The following is a 25,626-nucleotide window of genomic DNA, read 5'->3' on the forward strand; positions in this document are numbered from 1 at the left end:
TGAGCACCCGAGCATGGTAGTGCCCGCTCATCACTAGTTACGAGTACTGAGCACCCGAGCATGGTAGTGCTCGCTCATCACTAGTTACGAGTACTGAGCACCCGAGCATGGTAGTGCCCGCTCATCACTAGTTACGAGTACTGAGCACCTGAGCATGGTAGTGCCCGCTCATCACGAGTTACAAGTACTGAGCACCCGAGCATGGTAGTGCTCGCTCATCACTAGTTACGAGTACTGAGCACCCGAGCATGGTAGTGCCCGCTCATCACTAGTTACGAGTACTGAGCACCCGAGCATGGTAGTGCCCGCTCATCACTAGTTACAATTACTGAGCACCTGAGCATGGTAGTGCCCGCTCATCACTAGTTACGAGTACTGAGCACCCGAGCATGGTAGTGCTCGCTCATCACTACTTACGAGTACTGAGCACCCGAGCATGGTAGTGCCCGCTCATTACTAGTTACCAGTACTGAGCACCTGAGCATGGTAGTGCCCGCTCATCACTAGTTACGAGTACTGAGCACCTGAGCATGGTAGTGCCCGCTCATCACTAGTTACGAGTACTGAGCACCTGAGCATGGTAGTACCCGCTCATCACTAGTTACCAGTACTGAGCACCCGAGCATGGTAGTGCCCGCTCATCACTAGTTACGAGTACTGAGCACCCGAGCATGGTAGTACCCGCTCATCACTAGTTACCAGTACTGAGCACCCGAGCATGGTAGTGCCCGCTCATCACTAGTTACGAGTACAGAGCACCCGAGCATGGTAGTGCCCGCTCATCTCTAGTTACGCGTACTGAGCACCCGAGCATGGTAGTGCCCGCTCATCACTAGTTACAAGTACTGAGCACCTGAGCATGGTAGTGCCCGCTCATCACTAGTTACCAGTACTGAGCACCCGAGCATGGTAGTACCCGCTCATCACTAGTTACGAGTACTGAGCACCCGAGCATGGTAGTGCCCGCTCATCACTAGTTACCAGTACTGAGCACCTGAGCATGGTAGTGCCCGCTCATCACTAGTTACAAGTACTGAGCACCTGAGCATGGTAGTGCCCGCTCATCACTAGTTACGAGTACTGAGCACCTGAGCATGGTAGTACCCGCTCATCACTAGTTACCAGTACTGAGCACCCGAGCATGGTAGTGCCCGCTCATCACTAGTTACGAGTACTGAGCACCCGAGCATGGTAGTACCCGCTCATCACTAGTTACCAGTACTGAGCACCCGAGCATGGTAGTGCCCGCTCATCACTAGTTACGAGTACAGAGCACCCGAGCATGGTAGTGCCCGCTCATCTCTAGTTACGCGTACTGAGCACCCGAGCATGGTAGTGCCCGCTCATCACTAGTTACAAGTACTGAGCACCTGAGCATGGTAGTGCCCGCTCATCACTAGTTACCAGTACTGAGCACCCGAGCATGGTAGTACCCGCTCATCACTAGTTACGAGTACTGAGCACCCGAGCATGGTAGTGCCCGCTCATCACTAGTTACCAGTACTGAGCACCTGAGCATGGTAGTGCCCGCTCATCACTAGTTACAAGTACTGAGCACCTGAGCATGGTAGTGCCCGCTCATCACTAGTTACCAGTACTGAGCACCCGAGCATGGTAGTACCCGCTCATCACTAGTTACGAGTACTGAGCACCCGAGCATGGTAGTGCCCGCTCATCACTAGTTACAATTACTGAGCACCTGAGCATGGTAGTGCCCGCTCATCACTAGTTACGAGTACTGAGCACCCGAGCATGGTAGTGCCCGCTCATCACTAGTTACCAGTACTGAGCCCCCGAGCATGGTAGTGCCCGCTCATCACTAGTTACCAGTACTGAGCCCCAGAGCATGGTAGTGCCCGCTCATCACTAGTTACCAGTACAGAGCATCTGAGCATGGTAGTGCTCGCTCATCACTAGTTACCAGTACTGAGCCCCCGAGCATGGTAGTGCCCGCTCATCACTAGTTACCAGTACTGAGCCCCCGAGCATGGTAGTGCTCGCTCATCACTAGTTACCAGTACAGAGCACCTGAGCATGGTAGTGCTCGCTCATCACTAGTTACCAGTACTGAGCACCCGAGCATAGTAGTGCTCGCTCATCACTAGTTACCAGTACAGAGCACCTGAGCATGGTAGTGCCCGCTCATCACTAGTTACCAGTACTGAGCACCCGAGCATGGTAGTGCCCGCTCATCACTAGTTACCAGTACTGAGTCCCCGAGCATGGTAGTGCCCGCTCATCACTAGTTACGAGTACTGAGCACCCGAGCATGGTAGTGCCCGCTCATCACTAGTTACGAGTACTGAGCACCCGAGCATGGTAGTGCCCGCTCATCACTAGTTACGAGTACTGAGCACCCGAGCATGGTAGTGCCCGCTCATCACTAGTTACCAGTACTGAGCCCCCGAGCATGGTAGTGCCCGCTCATCACTAGTTACCAGTACTGAGCCCCCGAGCATGGTAGTGCCCGCTCATCACTAGTTACCAGTACTGAGCCCCCGAGCATGGTAGTGCCCGCTCATCACTAGTTACCAGTACAGAGTGCACCTGAGCATGGTAGTGCCCGCTCATCACTAGTTACGAGTACTGAGCACCTGAGCATGGTAGTGCCCGCTCATCACTAGTTACGAGTACTGAGCACCTGAGCATGGTAGTACCCGCTCATCACTAGTTACCAGTACTGAGCACCCGAGCATGGTAGTGCCCGCTCATCACTAGTTACCAGTACTAAGCACCCAAGCATGGTAGTGCCCGCTCATCTCTAGTTACGCGTACTGAGCACCCGAGCATGGTAGTGCCCGCTCATCACTAGTTACAAGTACTGAGCACCTGAGCATGGTAGTGCCCGCTCATCACTAGTTACCAGTACTGAGCACCCGAGCATGGTAGTACCCGCTCATCACTAGTTACGAGTACTGAGCACCCGAGCATGGTAGTGCCCGCTCATCACTAGTTACCAGTACTGAGCACCTGAGCATGGTAGTGCCCGCTCATCACTAGTTACAAGTACTGAGCACCTGAGCATGGTAGTGCCCGCTCATCACTAGTTACCAGTACTGAGCACCCGAGCATGGTAGTACCCGCTCATCACTAGTTACGAGTACTGAGCACCCGAGCATGGTAGTGCCCGCTCATCACTAGTTACAATTACTGAGCACCTGAGCATGGTAGTGCCCGCTCATCACTAGTTACGAGTACTGAGCACCCGAGCATGGTAGTGCCCGCTCATCACTAGTTACGAGTACTGAGCACCCGAGCATGGTAGTGCCCGCTCATCACTAGTTACCAGTACTGAGCCCCCGAGCATGGTAGTGCCCGCTCATCACTAGTTACCAGTACTGAGCCCCCGAGCATGGTAGTGCCCGCTCATCACTAGTTACCAGTACAGAGCACCTGAGCATGGTAGTGCTCGCTCATCACTAGTTACCAGTACTGAGCCCCCGAGCATGGTAGTGCCCGCTCATCACTAGTTACTAGTACTGAGCCCCCGAGCATGGTAGTGCTCGCTCATCACTAGTTACCAGTACCGAGCACCTGAGCATGGTAGTGCCCGCTCATCACTAGTTACCAGTACTGAGCCCCCGAGCATGGTAGTGCTCGCTCATCACTAGTTACCAGTACAGAGCACCTGAGCATGGTAGTGCTCGCTCATCACTAGTTACCAGTACTGAGCACCCGAGCATAGTAGTGCTCGCTCATCACTAGTTACCAGTACAGAGCACCTGAGCATGGTAGTGCCCGCTCATCACTAGTTACCAGTACTGAGCACCCGAGCATGGTAGTGCCCGCTCATCACTAGTTACCAGTACTGAGTCCCCGAGCATGGTAGTGCCCGCTCATCACTAGTTACGAGTACTGAGCACCCGAGCATGGTAGTGCCCGCTCATCACTAGTTACGAGTACTGAGCACCCGAGCATGGTAGTGCCCGCTCATCACTAGTTACGAGTACTGAGCACCCGAGCATGGTAGTGCCCGCTCATCACTAGTTACCAGTACTGAGCCCCCGAGCATGGTAGTGCCCGCTCATCACTAGTTACCAGTACTGAGCCCCCGAGCATGGTAGTGCCCGCTCATCACTAGTTACCAGTACAGAGCACCTGAGCATGGTAGTGCTCGCTCATCACTAGTTACCAGTACTGAGCCCCCGAGCATGGTAGTGCCCGCTCATCACTAGTTACCAGTACTGAGCCCCCGAGCATGGTAGTGCTCGCTCATCACTAGTTACCAGTACAGAGCACCTGAGCATGGTAGTGCTCGCTCATCACTAGTTACCAGTACTGAGCACCCGAGCATGGTAGTGCCCGCTCATCACTAGTTACCAGTACTGAGCCCCCGAGCATGGTAGTGCCCGCTCATCACTAGTTACCAGTACTGAGCACCCGAGCATGGTAGTGCCCGCTCATCACTAGTTACCAGTACTGAGCACCCGAGCATGGTAGTGCTCGCTCATCACTAGTTACGAGTACTGAGCACCCGAGCATGGTAGTGCTCGCTCATCACTAGTTACCAGTACTGAGCACCCGAGCATGGTAGTGCCCGCTCATCACTAGTTACGAGTACTGAGCACCCGAGCATGGTAGTGCCCGCTCATCACTAGTTACCAGTACTGAGCACCCGAGCATGGTAGTGCCCGCTCATCACTAGTTACCAGTACTGAGCACCCGAGCATGGTAGTGCTCGCTCATCACTAGTTACGAGTACTAAGCACCCGAGCATGGTAGTGCCCGCTCATCACTAGTTACGAGTACTGAGCACCCGAGCATGGTAGTGCTCGCTCATCACTAGTTACGAGTACTGAGCACCCGAGCATGGTAGTGCCCGCTCATCACTAGTTACGAGTACTGAGCACCCGAGCATGGTAGTGCCCGCTCATCACTAGTTACCAGTACTGAGCACCCGAGCATGGTAGTGCTCGCTCATCACTAGTTACGAGTACTAAGCACCCGAGCATGGTAGTGCCCGCTCATCATTAGTTACGAGTACTGAGCACCCGAGCATGGTAGTGCTCGCTCATCACTAGTTACGAGTACTGAGCACCCGAGCATGGTAGTGCCCGCTCATCACTAGTTACGAGTACTGAGCACCCGAGCATGGTAGTGCTCGCTCATCACTAGTTACGAGTACTGAGCACCCGAGCATGGAAGTGCTCGCTCATCACTAGTTACGAGTACTGAGCACCCGAGCATGGTAGTGCCCGCTCATCACTAGTTACGAGTACTGAGCACCCGAGCATGGTAGTGCCCGCTCATCACTAGTTACGAGTACTGAGCACCCGAGCATGGTAGTGCCCGCTCATCACTAGTTACAATTACTGAGCACCTGAGCATGGTAGTGCCCGCTTATCACTAGTTACGAGTACTGAGCACCCGAGCATGGTAGTGCTCGCTCATCACTACTTACGAGTACTGAGCACCCGAGCATGGTAGTGCCCGCTCATTACTAGTTACCAGTACTGAGCACCTGAGCATGGTAGTGCCCGCTCATCACTAGTTACGAGTACTGAGCACCTGAGCATGGTAGTACCCGCTCATCACTACTTACGAGTACTGAGCACCCGAGCATGGTAGTGCCCGCTCATCACTAGTTACCAGTACTGAGCACCCGAGCATGGTAGTGCTCGCTCATCACTAGTTACGAGTACTAAGCACCCGAGCATGGTAGTGCCCGCTCATCACTAGTTACGAGTACTGAGCACCCGAGCATGGTAGTGCTCGCTCATCACTAGTTACGAGTACTGAGCACCCGAGCATGGTAGTGCCCGCTCATCACTAGTTACGAGTACTGAGCACCCGAGCATGGTAGTGCCCGCTCATCACTAGTTACGAGTACTGAGCACCCGAGCATGGTAGTGCCCGCTCATCACTAGTTACCAGTACTGAGCACCCGAGCATGGTAGTGCCCGCTCTTCACTAGTTACCAGTACTGAGCACCCGAGCATGGTAGTGCTCGCTCATCACTAGTTACGAGTACTAAGCACCCGAGCATGGTAGTGCCCGCTCATCACTAGTTACGAGTACTGAGCACCCGAGCATGGTAGTGCTCGCTCATCACTAGTTACGAGTACTGAGCACCCGAGCATGGTAGTGCCCGCTCATCACTAGTTACGAGTACTGAGCACCCGAGCATGGTAGTGCCCGCTCATCACTAGTTACCAGTACTGAGCACCCGAGCATGGTAGTGCTCGCTCATCACTAGTTACGAGTACTAAGCACCCGAGCATGGTAGTGCCCGCTCATCACTAGTTACGAGTACTGAGCACCCGAGCATGGTAGTGCTCGCTCATCACTAGTTACGAGTACTGAGCACCCGAGCATGGTAGTGCCCGCTCATCACTAGTTACGAGTACTGAGCACCCGAGCATGGTAGTGCCCGCTCATCACTAGTTACGAGTACTGAGCACCCGAGCATGGTAGTGCTCGCTCATCACTAGTTACGAGTACTGAGCACCCGAGCATGGCAGTGCTCGCTCATCACTAGTTACGAGTACTGAGCACCCGAGCATGGTAGTGCCCGCTCATCACTAGTTACGAGTACTGAGCACCCGAGCATGGTAGTGCCCGCTCATCACTAGTTACGAGTACTGAGCACCCGAGCATGGTAGTGCCCGCTCATCACTAGTTACAATTACTGAGCACCTGAGCATGGTAGTGCCCGCTCATCACTAGTTACGAGTACTGAGCACCCGAGCATGGTAGTGCTCGCTCATCACTACTTACGAGTACTGAGCACCCGAGCATGGTAGTGCCCGCTCATTACTAGTTACCAGTACTGAGCACCTGAGCATGGTAGTGCCCGCTCATCACTAGTTACGAGTACTGAGCACCTGAGCATGGTAGTACCCGCTCATCACTAGTTACCAGTACTGAGCACCCGAGCATGGTAGTGCCCGCTCATCACTAGTTACCAGTACTAAGCACCCAAGCATGGTAGTGCCCGCTCATCTCTAGTTACGCGTACTGAGCACCCGAGCATGGTAGTGCCCGCTCATCACTAGTTACAAGTACTGAGCACCTGAGCATGGTAGTGCCCGCTCATCACTAGTTACCAGTACTGAGCACCCGAGCATGGTAGTACCCGCTCATCACTAGTTACGAGTACTGAGCACCCGAGCATGGTAGTGCCCGCTCATCACTAGTTACCAGTACTGAGCACCTGAGCTTGGTAGTGCCCGCTCATCACTAGTTACAAGTACTGAGCACCTGAGCATGGTAGTGCCCGCTCATCACTAGTTACCAGTACTGAGCACCCGAGCATGGTAGTACCCGCTCATCACTAGTTACGAGTACTGAGCACCCGAGCATGGTAGTGTCCGCTCATCACTAGTTACCAGTACTGAGCACCCGAGCATGGTAGTACCCGCTCATCACTAGTTACGAGTACTGAGCACCCGAGCATGGTAGTACCCGCTCATCACTAGTTACGAGTACTGAGCACCCGAGCATGGTAGTGCCCGCTCATCACTAGTTAGAATTACTGAGCACCTGAGCATGGTAGTGCCCGCTCATCACTAGTTACGAGTACTGAGCACCCGAGCATGGTAGTGCCCGCTCATCACTAGTTACGAGTACTGAGCACCCGAGCATGGTAGTGCCCGCTCATCACTAGTTACCAGTACTGAGCCCCCGAGCATGGTAGTGCCCGCTCATCACTAGTTACCAGTACTGAGCACCCGAGCATGGTAGTGCCCGCTCATCACTAGTTACCAGTACAGAGCACCTGAGCATGGTAGTGCTCGCTCATCACTAGTTACCAGTACTGAGCCCCCGAGCATGGTAGTGCCCGCTCATCACTAGTTACCAGTACTGAGCCCCCGAGCATGGTAGTGCTCGCTCATCACTAGTTACCAGTACAGAGCACCTGAGCATGGTAGTGCTCGCTCATCACTAGTTACCAGTACTGAGCACCCGAGCATGGTAGTGCTCGCTCATCACTAGTTACCAGTACAGAGCACCTGAGCATGGTAGTGCCCGCTCATCACTAGTTACCAGTACTGAGCACCCGAGCATGGTAGTGCCCGCTCATCACTAGTTACCAGTACTGAGTCCCCGAGCATGGTATTGCCCGCTCATCACTAGTTACGAGTACTGAGCACCCGAGCATGGTAGTGCTCGCTCATCACTAGTTACGAGTACTGAGCACCCGAGCATGGTAGTGCCCGCTCATCACTAGTTACGAGTACTGAGCACCCGAGCATGGTAGTGCTCGCTCATCACTAGTTACGAGTACTGAGCACCCGAGCATGGTAGTGCCCGCTCATCACTAGTTACGAGTACTGAGCACCCGAGCATGGTAGTGCCCGCTCATCACTAGTTACAATTACTGAGCACCTGAGCATGGTAGTGCCCGCTCATCACTAGTTACGAGTACTGAGCACCCGAGCATGGTAGTGCTCGCTCATCACTACTTACGAGTACTGAGCACCCGAGCATGGTAGTGCCCACTCATCACTAGTTACCAGTACTGAGCACCTGAGCATGGTAGTGCCCGCTCATCACTAGTTACGAGTACTGAGCACCTGAGCATGGTAGTGCCCGCTCATCACTAGTTACAATTACTGAGCACCTGAGCATGGTAGTGCCCGCTCATCACTAGTTACGAGTACTGAGCACCCGAGCATGGTAGTGCTCGCTCATCACTACTTACGAGTACTGAGCACCCGAGCATGGTAGTGCCCACTCATCACTAGTTACCAGTACTGAGCACCTGAGCATGGTAGTGCCCGCTCATCACTAGTTACGAGTACTGAGCACCTGAGCATGGTAGTGCCCGCTCATCACTAGTTACGAGTACTGAGCACCTGAGCATGGTAGTGCCCGCTCATCACTAGTTACCAGTACTGAGCACCCGAGCATGGTAGTGCCCGCTCATCACTAGTTACCAGTACTGAGCACCCGAGCATGGTAGTGCCCGCTCATCACTAGTTACCAGTACTGAGCACCCGAGCATGGTAGTGCCCGCTCATCTCTAGTTACGCGTACTGAGCACCCGAGCATGGTAGTACCCGCTCATCACTAGTTACCAATACTGAGCACCCGAGCATGGTAGTGTCCGCTCATCAGTAGTTACTAGTACCGAGCACCCGAGCATGGTAGTGCCCGCTCATCACTAGTTACCAGTACAGAGCACCCGAGCATGGTAGTGCCTGCTCATCACTAGTTACGAGTACAGAGCACCCGAGCATGGTAGTGTCCGCTCATCACTAGTTACCAGTACTGAGCACCTGAGCATGGTAGTGCCCGCTCATCACTAGTTACCAGTACTAAGCACCCGAGCATGGTAGTGCCCGCTCATCACTAGTTACCAGTACTGAGCAGCCGAGCATGGTAGTGCCCGCTCATCACTAGTTACCAGTACGGAGCACCCGAGCATGGTAGTGCCCGCTCATCACTAGTTACCAGTACTGAGCACCTGAGCATGGTAGTGCCCGCTCATCACTAGTTACCAGTACTGAGCACCTGAGCATGGTAGTGCCCGCTCATCACTAGTTACGAGTACTGAGCACCCGAGCATGGTAGTGCTCACTCATCATAGTTATCAGTACTGAGCACCCGAGCATGGTAGTGTCCGCTCATCAGTAGTTACTAGTACCGAGCACCCGAGCATGGTAGTGCCCGCTCATCACTAGTTACCAGTACAGAGCACCCGAGCATGGTAGTGCCTGCTCATCACTAGTTACGAGTACAGAGCACCCGAGCATGGTAGTGTCCGCTCATCACTAGTTACCAGTACTGAGCACCTGAGCATGGTAGTGCCCGCTCATCACTAGTTACCAGTACTAAGCACCCGAGCATGGTAGTGCCCGCTCATCACTAGTTACCAGTACTGAGCAGCCGAGCATGGTAGTGCCCGCTCATCACTAGTTACCAGTACGGAGCACCCGAGCATGGTAGTGCCCGCTCATCACTAGTTACCAGTACTGAGCACCTGAGCATGGTAGTGCCCGCTCATCACTAGTTACCAGTACTGAGCACCTGAGCATGGTAGTGCCCGCTCATCACTAGTTACCAGTACTGAGCACCCGAGCATGGTGGTGCCCGCTCATCATTAGTTACCAGTACTGAGCACCTGAGCATGGTAGTGCCCGCTCATCACTAGTTACGAGTACAGAGCACCCGAGCATGGTAGTGCCCACTCATCACTAGTTACGAGTACAGAGCAATCGAGCATGGTAGTGCCCGCTCATCATTAGTTACCAGTACTGAGCACCTGAGCATGGTAGTGCCCGCTCATCATTAGTTACCAGTACTGAGCACCCGAGCATGGTAGTGCCCGCTCATCATTAGTTACCAGTACTGAGCACCCGAGCATGGTAGTGCCCGCTCATCATTAGTTACCAGTACTGAGCACCCGAGCATGGTAGTGCCCGCTCATCATTAGTTACCAGTACTGAGCAGCCGAGCATGGTAGTGCCCGCTCATCATTAGTTACCAGTACTGAGCATCCGAGCATGGTAGTGCCCGCTCATCACTAGTTACCAGTACTGAGCACCCGAGCATGGTAGTGCCCGCTCATCACTAGTTATCAGTACTGAGCACCCGAGCATGGTAGTGCCCACTCATCACTAGTTACTAGTACCGAGCATGGTAGTGCATGATATATTAGTATCAAAACCTATGCAAAAATTAAACTTTTCCTTGCATTAGTTTTGATACCTTCCTCCCGTGTGTCTCGGTTGCTCGCAGGTGTAAGGCTCGCTCTGATCAGGGCTTTCTTCGTGCTCATTGTTTTGTCCTGTAGATTAGCGTCCCATCTGGAAACTTGGCATCAAAAACTTCCCTTAAAATCCAAGGCCAAGAGCAATAAGCTCAGCTCCCCGTGCACTTTCCTGCAGATATTCAGAACAGCCTTTTTCTAATTAGAAACTTCTCCAACGCGCCCATCCTGCTCTGTGGTTTCACAATGGATAATATCTCCCCATCCCCCATCTGCGCTATTGTGTGCCCCTTACTCATCCTAAAAAATATCCCATAAACAGCCTATTTATAAAAAGTCCCAGTGCCGCTGAGGTTTCCACATCACATGTCTGCAGTGACTTTATTAGGTATTTCCAAGTCCACACCCATTGGAAAGGTCCAAAAAAACGAACCAAGTTTCCCCAAGCTGCTGACCTCTTCGGACCCCTCCGCCGGCTCCAGCTGACACAATGTGGGCCGTGAAAAGTGCCCGGTCAGCATTCTGCGGTGTCGTGACGGACGCCTCTGCTGACTGCGCTCATTTGGTGGAGAAATCCTTGTAACAAAAATTTCCATCTCATAAAATGTTTTTGCAAGGGTAATAAAATCTGACAAGTGACCTTGCAAAAATGTTTTTCGTGCATCGACATACAGGTATGTTATGTGGAGGGCGCAGCAGCAAAACTGCAGCAAATGCTGAGATCATGTGCGGCTTTTCTCTATAGGTTATGAAGACGAAGAGGCAGACGGATTCCCATGTGACTCCAGAATCAGAAGACGCGGGGTTATTTGTAGTCTGGGACCATAGAGACACATAGCTTTGCATTGGAGCTGTATACAAAAAGAAGGATAGGACATTTGCAAATTTGCCTCAGTTATCCTTTTCGCATTGGTCATACTGGGTGGATTTTCTCAGAAGTTTCCATTCAGATTACCCAGGTGCCTTATTTCTTCCCAATTTGCATCACTTTCCAATATCTGTAGGTTATAAAGCTGTTGGGGCAGAGGAAATGGATGCACATGTGACTGCAGGATCCGACTACACGGGGTTTGTTTGTAGTCTGTCACCATGGAGACACAGTTTTGCAGTCGCGTTGTATACTCAAAACAATAGATTTGGTATCTGTCATGGTTCCGCTGTGCGGAGCATTTTGCATTTGAAAATGCTCTGCTATGTGTCTTGTGCACTTGCTGGAGGTTGTTTTTCAGCACTAGGGTCCACACTGGTTCTGGGTTGTGCCTTCACAGATGTGCCTTGTTTCTGGTGATTGCTCTGTTTCTTTACTGGGCTTGCTTTGTCTGACCCTCGGCAGTCGTACTTCCTGTTTGCTCAGTGTACTCTTGGCTCCTGTCTGGTGTAAGTGTTCTGATCTTGGCTTCTGACCTTGGACCTCTTCCTGACCACGTCTCTATCTGCTCCATGAACCTTACATGTTACCTGCCGGCTTCTGACCTCAGACCTCTTCCTGACCACGTCTCTGTCTGCTGCTTGAACCTTATACATTACCTCTGACTTCTGACCTCGGACCTCTTCCTAACCATGTCTGTCTGCTCCCTGAACCTTATAAGTTACCTCCTGGCTTCTGGCCTCGGACCTCTTCCTGACCACATCTCTGTCTGCTCCGTGAACCTCATATGTTACCTCCTGGCATCGGACCTCGGACCTCTTCCTGACCACATCTGTCTGCTCCCTAAACCTTTTATGTTACCTCCCGGATTCTGACCTCAGACCTCTTTCTGACCTCGTATCTGTCTGCTCCCTGAACCTTATACAATACCTCCCGGCTTCTGACCTCGGATCTCTTCCTGACCTCGTCTCTGTCTGGTCCCTGAATCTTATACATTACCTCCTGGCTTACGATGCCAGGTTGCCTGACTATCCTTCTATTCATTGTACTCGTAGTGTCTGGCATCACACAATCAACACTCTTTGCAGAGCTGCTTGATTTTGTTATATTTGGGTGCACTGGAGCAATACAAATGGTTGCATGAGGCGGATACATATTGTATTTTCACATTGGGCGGATATGCACTGAAATTTTCTTCCCAATTTGCATCTTCTTTACTGTCTGTAGGTTATAAAGATGTTTGACGCAGAAGGAGCGGATTTTCATGTCATCGCAGGATCAGGGTTTGTTCATAGTTTTGTAGCCATGATGTCACACTGTGGACAAGAGTATTCTCTGCAAGCGAAACAACACATTGGGTACACCAGGGAAAAAATACAATAGATGGCTCTAGTGCTAGGGAGAGGGGAGCGGAGTCACCTCCTAATACTCACCCAAGGCTGATCCATGAACTCACTAATGTTCCTAGACGGGTCCTTTCCTCGTGCGCCGTCATGTGCCTAGGTCCTCACTGACCCGGAACTAACCCTGACTAGTGCCAAGGCCAGCGAGACGCTAGTTTCGCTACTACAATAAAACACAAGTAAGGTAAGACGAACAGGGAAAAGACACAACAAATAGTTCTCCACAGCTACTCAAGCAGGAAGCTTCTCAGCTGCAACACAAACAACACCTCAGCTGCTCCAGAGCCAGGCTCCTTCAAGGTGGTCAGTTATAGCATGAGCTATAGCTGGCATAGGAGAGAGTGAGTTTATACAGCGAAAGGGTGTGGCTGAAACTGAATTAACCCCTCCAAGTCAATCACAGCAGGATAGAAAAGAGAGATTAACCCCTTCAGCACAGAATGGAATTAAATATGCTCCTATTCAGGATAAGTGTTGAGTGGATCTGCGATCAACCAAACTCAGACCTTTTGATCCCTAATTCCCCCTCGAGATCTCAGCAGGGTGCGACACACTCGTGGCACATAGAGACTCATAGATCTGCACTGGGGCTGTGTTTGTAAAACGAAAGACACTACATAGAGTTGCTTCCTTTGTGTTTATTGTTCTTGAGCTTCATGGAGTAATTAAATTATCCATTTGTGGTTCTGTTTAATGTAAAACCTCATTTTTGTTTTCCCCATAACTTCATCACTTTGGCCCATATGATAGTATTAGTTAATATTATATTGTGACTAAGATGTGCATTGTGCCGGTCCTTGGATTCTTGCATTATTATCGATTATTTGCGGTTTTCTAGGTTACAGCAGCGCTGTATCGTCCTATTACATCCGCAGAAGCAGAACATGGAGCACTAAAAATATGAAAACATTAAAATAATTGGAGCCTGTATGGTAGCGATGATATTGCGGCTTTCCTTCCCACTGAAAGCCAATTTATATTGCTTCCTCTAATAATAATTGATGTCTTAGACAGCACCTTAAAGCAATACCCTCCAAGAAGCTAAAACCAAATCCCTCTGAACCCGCTCCGGAGGTGAAGTTTTTAATAGAATAAATGGCAAGTAATTGAAGTGAAATGGAAAATGTGCTCCGTCAGATGATAAATACCCTCCGGGGATCACCGGATTCATGTGCGGCCGTCAGTCACTGCGTAACAACCTGTAGGACAAGTACGTTATCTGCTGATTACATTAATGAAACAATTCAAACCGAAGCAACACTTATCCCAACTGGAGCCAAAATAAGGATCCACTTAAGACTTGTGTACCGTCTTATACATTGTCACCGACAACCCTATCAATAGATACAATACTAGCAATAAGGCACCTTTACCATGAAATTCAACACTTATTACAATGTATCAATGTGAGTGCAGAGGTTCCGCCAACTTGTTCACTATGTTCTGTGTGTGCAGCTGCAGGTTCAGGGTTCGGAGGGCGTTCTCTTCCAATTCCATTCTCTTCCAATTCCATTCTCTTCCAATTCCATTCTCTTCCTTTTACATTCTCTTCCAATTCCATTCTCTTCCTTTTTCCATTCTCTTCCTTTTCCATTCACTTCCTTCTCCATTCTCTTCCTTCTCCATTCTCTTCCTTTTCCATTCCCTTCCTTTTCCATTCTCTTCCTTTTCCATTCCCTTCCTTTTCCATTCTCATCCTTTTCCATTCTCTTCCTTTTCCATTCCCTTCCTTTTCCATTCTCTTCCTTTTCCATTCTCTTCCTTTTCCATTCTCTTCCTTTTACAATCTCTTCCATTTCCATTCTCTTCCTTTTCCATTCTCTTCCTTTTTCATTCTCTTCCTTTTCCATTCCCTTCCTTTTCCATTCTCTTCCTTTTTCCATTCTCTTCCTTTTCCATTCACTTCCTTCTCCATTCTCTTCCTTTTCCATTCCCTTCCTTTTCCATTCTCTTCCTTTTCCATTCCCTTCCTTTTCCATTCTCTTCCAATTCCATTCTCTTCCTTTTTCCATTCTCTTCCTTTTCCATTCACTTCCTTCTCCATTCTCTTCCTTTTCCATTCCCTTCCTTTTCCATTCCCTTCCTTTTCCATTCTCTTCCTTTTCCATTCCCTTCCTTTTCCATTCTCTTCCTTTTCCATTCTCTTCCTTTTCCATTCCCTTCCTTTTCCATTCTCTTCCTTTTACAATCTCTTCCATCTCCATTCTCTTCCTTTTCCATTCTCTTCCTTTTTCATTCTCTTCCTTTTCCATTCCCTTCCTTTTCCATTCTCTTCCTTTTTCCATTCTCTTCCTTTTCCATTCACTTCCTTCTCCATTCTCTTCCTTTTCCATTCCCTTCCTTTTCCATTCTCTTCCTTTTCCATTCCCTTCCTTTTCCATTCTCTTCCTTTCCATTCCCTTCCTTTTCCATTCTCTTCCTTTTTCCATTCTCTTCCTTTTCCATTCTCTTTCTCTTCCATTCTCTTCATTTTTCCATTCTCTTCCTTTTTCCATTCTCTTCCTTTTTCCATTCTCTTCCTTTTTCCATTCTCTTCCTTTTTCCATTCTCTTCCTTTTCCATTCTCTTCCTTTTTCATTCTCTTCCTTTTTCATTCTCTTCCTTTTTCCATTCTCTTCCTTTTTTCATTCTCTTCCTCTTCCATTCTCTTCCTTTTTCCATTCTCTTCCTTTTTCCATTCTCTTCTTTTTTCCATTCTCTTCCTTTTTCATTCTCTTCCTCTTCCATTCTCTTCCTTTTACATTCTCTTCCTTTTCCATTCATTTCCTTTTCAATTCTCTTCCTTTTTCCATTCTCTTCCTTTTTCCATTCTCTTCCTTTTCCATTCTCTTCCTTTTTCATTCTCTTCCTTTTTCCATTCTCTTCCTTTTTTCATTCTCTTCCTCTTCCATTCTCTTCCTTTTTCCATTCTCTTCCTTTTTCCATTCTCTTCTTTTTTCCATTCTCTTCCTTTTCCATTCTCTTCCTCTTCCATTCTCTTCCTTTTACATTCTCTTCCTTTTCCATTTTCTTCCTTTTCAATTCTCTTCCTCTTCCATTCTCTTCCTTTTACATTCTCTTCTTTTTCCATTCTCTTCCTTTTCCATTCCCTTCCTCTTACATTCTCTTCCTTTTTCCATTCCCTTCCTTTTCCATTCCCTTCCTCTTATATTCTCTTCCTTTTTCCATTCCCTTCCTTTTCCATTATCCTCCTTTTACAATCTCTTCCTTTTCCATTCCCTTCCTTTTCCATTCCCTTCTTTTTCCATTCTCTTCCTTTTCCATTCCCTTCCTCTTACATTCTCTTCCTTTTTCCATTCTCTTCCTTTTTCCATTCTCTTCCTTTTCTCTTTTTTGCTCTTAGTGTGAACAGATGCTAAAGAGCTCAGTATCCGTATAACAAAGCTCTGATTGATATCGGGCATATTAATGACTTTACATTGAGCACTTGAGGACTTAGAAACCTCTCTTTAAATATTCTTTATTTGCCCCTGACGGGATGCAGTTACGTGGTCATTGACAGCTACTGGACAGGACCGAGTAGAGGAACGCGCTTCAGGCCTTATTCTTCATTCTCTGTCCCCTATACTATTGATAGGGTGGATGTACAAATGGTCTACAGAAACATTCCCAGGCTGTCACTTTATTTCCTATCACATCCGGAGATGTGGAGTCACGGCACCCCAGGAATTGTGAGAACAGCCCATGAAATGAAACGTAATGTTAGAAAATGCATAGCCCTCACACCTACAAAGAAGAGGGGAGCCAGCACTGCTTATGAATGGCATGCAACAATGAAGAAATAAAAAGTGTAAAAATCACAAATTCATTCCTACTGTAACAATTCAATGAGATTTTTTGCAAATTATTGATCAATGATCATTATTTAAATACCACCTGCCTGAACCCTGTTCCGCCCTCATCCATGTTTGCTGGTCTGGCACTGTGAGGGTCAGTCCTGACATTGCGCTGGTGTGTGTGGTTCAGACATGTCTCGGGTAAGTGGTGTTTTCATATGGTCCTGCTCATTATATGAGTCCTTATGGTACATAATAATTTATAATATAGCGTTAGGGACCCCCCTATAGAGATTTGCCGTGACGGGGCAGGGGGGCTCAAATCATTGATCAATCATTTGCAAAAAATCTCATTGAATTGTTACAGTAGGAATGAATTTGTGAATATTACCCTTTTTATTTCTTCATTGTTGCATGCCATTCATAAGCAGTGCTGGCTCCCCTCCTTTTTTCTCTCACACCTACAGTATGGAGTTAGCCAAAATGGTCAAGAGTTTTATTGTGGTGTTGGAATGGGTGGAAATGGATTAACCCACTGGTGGACACAGACAGAAAAGGGCCCCTGTGCCAGAACAGTATATGGACCCTTTTCAGTCCAATAACTCATCATAATGCCCAATTCCTCCTGCATTGGAGGTAGATGTGGCCCCCTTGCCCCTTGAGCCCCTGTGCACAGGTTGAACCAATGGTATGTCCGCCCCTGGATTAATCCCTCACAGTTGCACCCATGTCATGTGGCTATGTGACAATCTGTCAAAGTACTTTTCATGGGACCATCACATCATTGGAAAACAACTGTCATGGCTCCGCTGTGTGGAGCATTTTGCATTCGGAATGCTTTTGTCACGGCTCCCCTGTGCAGAGCATTTTGCATTTGAAAATGCTCTGCTATGTGTTGTGCACTTGCTGACAAGCTGTTTTTTAGCAATCGGGCCCACGCTGGTTTTGGGAGGTGCCTTCACAGATGCGCCTTGTTCCTGATGATTGCTCTGTTTCTTTACTGGGTTTATTCTGTCTGAACTTTGTCAGTCGTTCTTCCTGTTTGCTCTGTGTGCTCTTGACTCCTGTCTTTTGTAAGTGTTCTGATATTGGCTTCTGACCTCGGACCTCTTCCTGACCACATCTGTCTGCTCCCTGAACCTTATACATTACCTCCTGGCTTTTGACTTCGGACCTCTTCCTGACCACATCTGTCTGCTCGCTGAACTTTATACGTTGCCTCCAGGCTTCTGACCTCAGACCTCTTCCTGACCACTTCTCTGTCTGCTCCCTGAACCTTATACATTACCTCCTGGCTTCTGACCTCAGACCTCTTCCTGACCACTTCTCTGTCTGCTCCCTGAACCTTATACGTTACCTCCCGGCTTCTGATCTCGGACCTCTTCCTGATCACGTGTCTGTCTGCTCCCTGAACCTTATACATTACCTACTGGCTTCTGACCTCGGACCTCTTCCTGACCACATCTTTGTCTGCTGCCTGAACCTTATACATTACCTCCCATTTTCTGACCTCGGACCTCTTCCTGACCACTTCTCTGTCTGCTCCCTGAACCTTATACGTTACCTCCCGGCTTCTGATCTCGGACCTCTTCCTGATCACGTGTCTGTCTGCTCCCTGAACCTTATACATTACCTACTGGCTTCTGACCTCGGACCTCTTCCTGACCACATCTTTGTCTGCTGCCTGAACCTTATACATTACCTCCCATTTTCTGACCTCGGACCTCTTCCTGACCACTTCTCTGTCTGCTCCCTGAACTTTATACGTTACATCCCGGCTTCTGACCTCGGACCTCTTCCTGACCATGTCTCTGTCTGCTGCTTGAACCTTATACATTTCCTCCTAGCTTATGATTCCAGCTTGTCTGACTAGACTTCTATTCATACTGCTTGTAGTGTCTAGCATCACACCACCATCTTATTAGGGGTCTGCAATTTCACCTGATTCCGACTAGGTAGCAAATGTTTAAATCCCTAAATTGATTACTATTTAAATTCCTCTCCCTTTCACCCAGGAAATTAAGAAATTAACCTATTAATTCATTTTCTTCAGTGTTATGATCATCTTATAGTGCTACAAATCGGTCCTATGTAGTGAAATATTGGAGGTTAATGTCCAATGTGTTAGATTTCCCCCAAGATATGGTCGTAGAAACATTATAAGTACGAGATGACCTAAAGGTGCTGACCCCAGAAGTCTCAGGTCATTTCCAAGAAGTCCAGTTTGGTTTGAAATGCGTTAGTTCTCCACGTCTTCGTCTTATCTTTGATACCTAGACCTTAGAAGTCCTAAAACAAGCAACCTGTTTGGATGTCTTCATTTTTTAATAGTCTCTAGAATGTGACATCTATGTGTTTTTTGGCCCCAACCTGTTTGGAGAGGGTTCGGTATTACCAGAATTTGGCAGTTGGGTAGCACCGCACCAACTCGTCATTTTAAGGCATCACAGCTTGCCGCACTTTCCCATTAGCTGTTTGGTTAATGAATGTAATAAGAACCCATTACTCATTGCTTCTATATCAGATTAAACGTCAATCAAACGTTCTACAATAAAATTTAAGGGTTAAAAATTGTCCCTAATGCAAGTTCAGTACCGAAGAAAATAGATTGTAAGCTCTGTGGACCGCGCTGATGAATATGGACACCGATAAAATCATTAATATCCTCATACTATATTCTATTTATACATTCACACCGTAAATGCCAGTGTCAGCATCTGCTCTTTGCGTGAACATATCATTACGTATTCTCTCCCCTCCCCCTCCCGCGCTCAGAGATATGACATTTAGAGGCAACTTCACTGGGGGGTGGGGGGGATTTTCATGCAAAGCTTTGTGCGTTATGTATCGTCGGCAATTATTTCTTACAAGGGGCGCAAGAACTGAAAAGATATTTTAGGAATGAGCAATCAGCGAAACGCGTTGGAATTTTTGCTATTTATAAGTAACAATAGACTTGTCAGAGTGAAGCTTAGTGAATTTACACGAGCGTTGGGAGAGCGGCGCGTTCTGCCGTTATTATTCCCTTATTTGAAGATATTTAATGAAGATGATGTTCACTTGACATGTACCAGTTTCTTACATTGTATCATCAGCGCTGGATTGATACATTTTAGCAGGTTTGCAATGTTTTAAAGGAGAATTATATTTCTTTTATCTGTTTCTCACATGTGCTGCAGAGCCCAAAAAACATAGGAGGATTAGATTTCATGGTGTCACGGGTGACAGACAGTCATGTGGTTTCTGGCCATAGAAGGTCACAGCGTTTGGCTGCGCAGAATGCTCCCTGACTTTCTAAAGTTCCTGCTGTCAGTATTCGTTGGTGGCTTTCCTGCTGGATTCGTCTCTCCCCCTTTTGGACCCAGCAGGAGCTCGACTTCCACCCCTTCCTCCCCTCTTGGTGTTTAAATACCCCTTCCTTCTCTGAACTGGTGATATTTTTTAGTCCGTTCAATTCCTGGGTGCAAGCAGGTGGCTTGCTCTCATCTGTAGGATCATTTCTGAAAACTTTGTTGCCATCTTTGGATAAGTAGTTCATGCATTTTTACCTGTGTGTCATCCTTGTGTCTTCTATAGTGTTTATTTGGGTTGACAAAGAGCTCATCCAATCCATTCCCTATTTAGGGTCCAGCACTAGAGTCACCCAGGGTCAGGTATCCAGCTCGGCGCATAGGTGCGGAACCTATCTAGGGCAGTGAGGGACCCCAGGGACCAGTGGTAGGTTTGGTTGGGGGTCACCATCTCCCTCTTCCCTAGTCACAGGGTTTCCCATCCATTCCCTATTTAGGGCCCAGCATTAGGGATACCAAGGGTCAGGTATCCAGCTCGGTGCATAGGTGCGGAAGCAATCTAAGGTGGTAGGGGAACCCAGGGACCAGTGGTAGGTTTGGTTAGGGGTCACCAACTCCCTCTTCCCTAGTCACAGGGATCCCCATTCGTTCCTTATTTAAGGCCCAGCATTAGGGATACCTAGGGTCAAGTATCCCAAATATTTCCAAAAAACTGACCCACACATCCATCAAGTGTGAATAGGTGCTAATTGATGACACATAGTAAATATAAGAAGCATACAGCTGCACACTAAAAAGCCAAAAATGTATAAGGGAACTCTGGTTCTGCATTACTGCTATATGAAAAAATGAGATTTTTAGTTTATGAATTGGCCAATGCATGTAAGCCCGGACACCAACGGCAAGGTAATCTCAATAATCCGGATACCTAACTAAAATGCCACTATCTAGGATCTATTGTGTTTTATGTTTTATGGCACCTTTTATAATGGCACGATGCATTATGGAACTTTCTATTTCAGGGCAATCTGTTTCTTAGACAATGTTTGGCCTATAATACATTCAAGCCTGGATTTAAGAACATCTGTTAAATATTTAACTTTTTGGGGGGAGGGGGATCTATTTAGACTTTTGTTATGGGGCCCCATGATTTCTATGTACGCCCTTGGCTCCTATAGATATCTAATCTATTGTTTCCTATGGTGTATGCAGCCGCTGTGCTGCGTATCCCGTAATGCTGTTCACAGGAGCTCCGGCACGTTGGCCGCTCCCCGTATTAATGTACAGAAATAAATAGAATACACAAATCTAGAATCTGAGAATGAGAACATTACAAAATGTAACACTATGTAACACAGGCGATACATTGTCTATAGGCTAAGCATTGTTAATTTGGTCAGTGTGTGACAGTGATCCCAGCGAGATGTCTGGGGGTGCAGGGCCTCGGCGGGGAGGGGGCACTTGAGTCACTGCCTTGTTTGAAGAGAATTGTTTGCATTCTTCCAGTGATTTAAAACTGAAGCCAAGTCTGAGAATGAAATGTGAAGGCTCCGGTGCCAAGAGCTGCACATTAAACAGATTTGCAGCCCCTTCTACCCTGGTTTCTGTTGGGCACAGTCATGCTATATCTTCCATATGGTTTGCTTAAACAAGGGAAGAAAAAAAAAAAAGACAAGGACTCTCGGCAGTGTCCTGCCCCGGTGATTCACGGATCTTGTTCCTCTGAGCAAACCTTAGACTGTTGCATAGTAATGCACAAGTAATGTCTCTGTTACATGACTGTAGCTGAAGAGTAAATCAAGAGCAATTCGAGAACATCTGTCATGTCCAACCCAACCACAACGCTAAGGTGTCTTAGAAGATCACATCAGACCCCATAACACCTTCCTGCTATTGATGAGTCAGTACTACAAAGCTCGGGTGATCGGTACTCAAAACAAGAAGGTTGCACATTCAGCTTTTAGCTTTGCCCATAAATTTTCCATAGGATTGAGATCAGGGCTTTGTGATGGCCACTCCAAAACATTGACCTTGCTATCCTGTAACCGGTTTGGCAGTAGCTTCAGGTCATTGTCCATTTGGAAGACCCATTTCCATCCAAGCTTTAAGTTCCTGGCTGATGTCTTGAGATGTTCTTCAGTATTGCCACATAATCTTCTTTCCTCATGAAGCCATCTATTTTGTGAAGTTCACCAGTCCGTCCTGCAGCAAAAAAACCCCACAATATGATGCAGCCGCCACCATGTGTCACCATTGGGATGGTGTTCTTAGGCTTCAAAGCTTCTTCTTTTATCCTCCAGATATGACAATGGTCATTATGGGCAAACAATTCAATTTTAGTTTCGTCAGACCACAGGTCATGCCTGCAAAAATTAAGGTCTTTGTTCCCGTGTGCATTTGCAAACATTAATCTGGCTTTTTTTCTATTTCTTTTGGAGTAATGGCTTCTTCCTGGCAGAGCGGTCTTTCAGCCCATGTTGATACAGTGCTTGTTTCACTGTGGATAGTGACACAATGTTACCAGCTTCCGCCAGCATCTTCACAAGGTCTTTTGCTTTTGTTTTGGGTTGATCTGCACATGTCTGACCAAAACACATTCATCTCTGGTACACAGAACCCGTCTCCTTCCTGAGCGGTGTGATGGCTGCACATTCCCATCTTGTTTGTACTTTCGTATAATTGTTTGTACAGATAAATGAGACACCTTCAGGTATCTAGTAATTGCACCCAAGGATGAACCAGACTTGTGCAAGTCACAATTCTCTTCCTGAGATCTTGGCTGATTTCTTTTGACTTTCCCATGATGCTACACAAAAAAGCCGTGTGTATCAGGTGTGCATTACAATACATCCACAGGTGTGTCTCTAATTAACTCAGATGTTGCCAATAAACCTATCAGAAGCTTCCAAAGACATGACATCATCATATGGGCGGTCCCATATTGTTTAAAGGCATAGTACTCTTAATGTATGGAAACTTCTGACTTTGCAGAAAGTAATAAAAATGTCTTAAAACATTCTCTCTCTCACTATTCTGGCATTTGGCAAATATAAATAATTTGGTTCCTAATTGACCAAAAACGGGAAAGGTTTATTCTGATTTCACGTCAGATAGTGAGAAAAACCTCCAGATGTGTCTGTATAGAGAGCGGAGGGAAAAACCTGCAGATGTGTCTTTTTAAATAGTGGATATAAACTTCTGTTTCACCTGTATGTACACAGTGTGTTCACCAGCAGAATAGTGAGTGCAGCTCTGGAGTATAATAGAGGAGGTAACTCAGGATCAGTAATGTAATGTATGTACACAGTGTGTTCACCAGCAGAATAGTGAGTGCAGCTCTGGAGTATAATAGAGGAGGTAACTCAGGATCAGTAATGTAATGTATGTGCACAGTGACTTCACCAGCAGAATAGTGAGTGCAGCTCTGGAGTATAATACAAGATGTGACTCAGGATCAGTAATGTAATGTATGTACACAGTGACTGCACCAGCAGAATAGTGAGTGCAGCTCAGGAGTATAATACAGGAGGTAATTCAGGATCAGTAATGTAATGTATGTACACAGTGACTTCACCAGCAGAATAGTGAGTGCAGCTCTGGAGTATAATACAGGAGGTAACTCAGGATCAGTAATGTAATGTATGTACACAGTGACTTCACCAGCAGAATAGTGAGTGCAGCTCTGGAGTATAATACATGATGTAACTCAGGATCAGTAATGTAATGTATGTACACATTGACTGCACCAGCAGAATAGTGAGTGCAGCTCTGAAGTATAATACAGGAGGTAATTCAGGATCAGTAATGTAATGTATGTACACAGTGACTGCACCAGCAGAATAGTGAGTGCAGCTCTGAAGTATAATACAGGAGGTAACTCAGGATCAGTAATGTAATGTATGTACACAGTGACTGCACCAGCAGAATAGTGAGTGCAGCTCTGGAGTATAATACATGATGTAACTCAGGATCAGTAATGTAATGTATGTACACATTGACTGCACCAGCAGAATAGTGAGTGCAGCTCTGAAGTATAATACAGGAGGTAATTCAGGATCAGTAATGTAATGTATGTACACAGTGACTGCACCAGCAGAATAGTGAGTGCAGCTCTGAAGAATAATACAGGAGGTAACTCAGGATCAGTAATGTAATGTATGTACACAGTGACTGCAGCAGCAGAATAGTGAGTGCAGCTCTGGAGTATAATACAGGAGGTAACTCAGGATCAGTAATGTAATGTATGTACACAGTGACTGAAGCAGCAGAATAGTGAGTGCAGCTCTGAAGTATAATACAGGAGGTAATTCAGGATCAGTACTTGCATTGCATAAAGTGGAGATGATGAAAGAGTCAAATAGATCATGTGGAGGACCAGATTTCAGGCTGAAGTGGCAAAACACATGAGTGGCAAGGTAAGTATTTATTTTTTTCATGCCATGGACAGATTGAAAACCTTTGCATGGATTTGGTTGGTAGCGACGTTAATATTGCAGCTACCGCTGCAAATCTAAAGGGTACTTTACACGCTGCGATATCGGTACTGATATCGCTAGCGAGCATACCCGCCCCCGTCGGTTGTGCGTCACGGGCAAATCGCTGCACATGGCGCACAACTTCGCTAAGGGGTACTTTACACGCTGTGACATCGCTTCCGATATATCGTCGGGGTCACGTCGTTAGTGCCGCACATCCAGCGCCGGTAGCGACATCGCAGCGTGTAACACTAATGAGCGACGATCAACGATCGCAAAATTATTCCAAAACGTTGCTCGTTGACACGTCGCTCCTTTCCTTAATATCGTTACTGCTGCAGGTATGATGTTGTTTGTCGTTCCTGCAGCACCACACATCGCTGTGTGACACCGCAGGAGCGACGAACATCTCCTTACCTGCATCCACCGGCAATGAGGAAGGAAGAAGGTGGGCGGGATGTTCCGGCCGCTCATCTCCACCCCTCCGCTTCTATTGGCCGGCCGCTTAGTGACGTCACTATGACGCACCTTTGCCTTGAAGGAGGGATTGTTCGGCGGTCACAGCGACGTCGCTGACCAGGTATGTGCGTGTGACGCTGCCGTAGCGATAATGTTCACTATGGCAGCGAGCACCAAATGTCGCACGAGCGACGGGAGCGGGTGCTATCGCGCTCGACATCGCTAGCGATGTCGCAGCATGTAAAGCACCCTTAACACCCGTCACACGGACTTACCTTCCCTGAGACGTCGGTCTGGTGGGCGATCCGCCTCCTTTCTAAGGGGGCGGTACGTGCGGCGTCATAGCGACGTCACACGGCAGGCGTCCAATAGAAGCGGAGGGGCGGAGATGAGCGGGATGAACATCCCACCCACCTCCTTCCTTCCTCATTGCGGCCGGCGGCTGGTACGGTGATGTTCCTCGTTCCTGCGGTGTCACATGGAGCGACAAACAACCTCACTACTGAATAGGCAACGACTTTTGGTAAGTGAACGACGTCTCACAGACTAACGATTTTTGCCTCTTTTGCGATCGTTTAAGGCCGCTCCTAGCTGTCACACGCTGCGATGTCGCTAACGGCGCCGGATGTGCGTCACAAACACCGTGACCCCGACGATATATCGTTAGCGATGTTGCAGCGTGTAAATGGCCCTTTAATGTA

This window comes from Anomaloglossus baeobatrachus, chromosome 3 (assembly GCF_048569485.1).
Source record: "Anomaloglossus baeobatrachus isolate aAnoBae1 chromosome 3, aAnoBae1.hap1, whole genome shotgun sequence".
Classification (NCBI taxonomy): Eukaryota; Metazoa; Chordata; class Amphibia; order Anura; family Aromobatidae; genus Anomaloglossus; species Anomaloglossus baeobatrachus.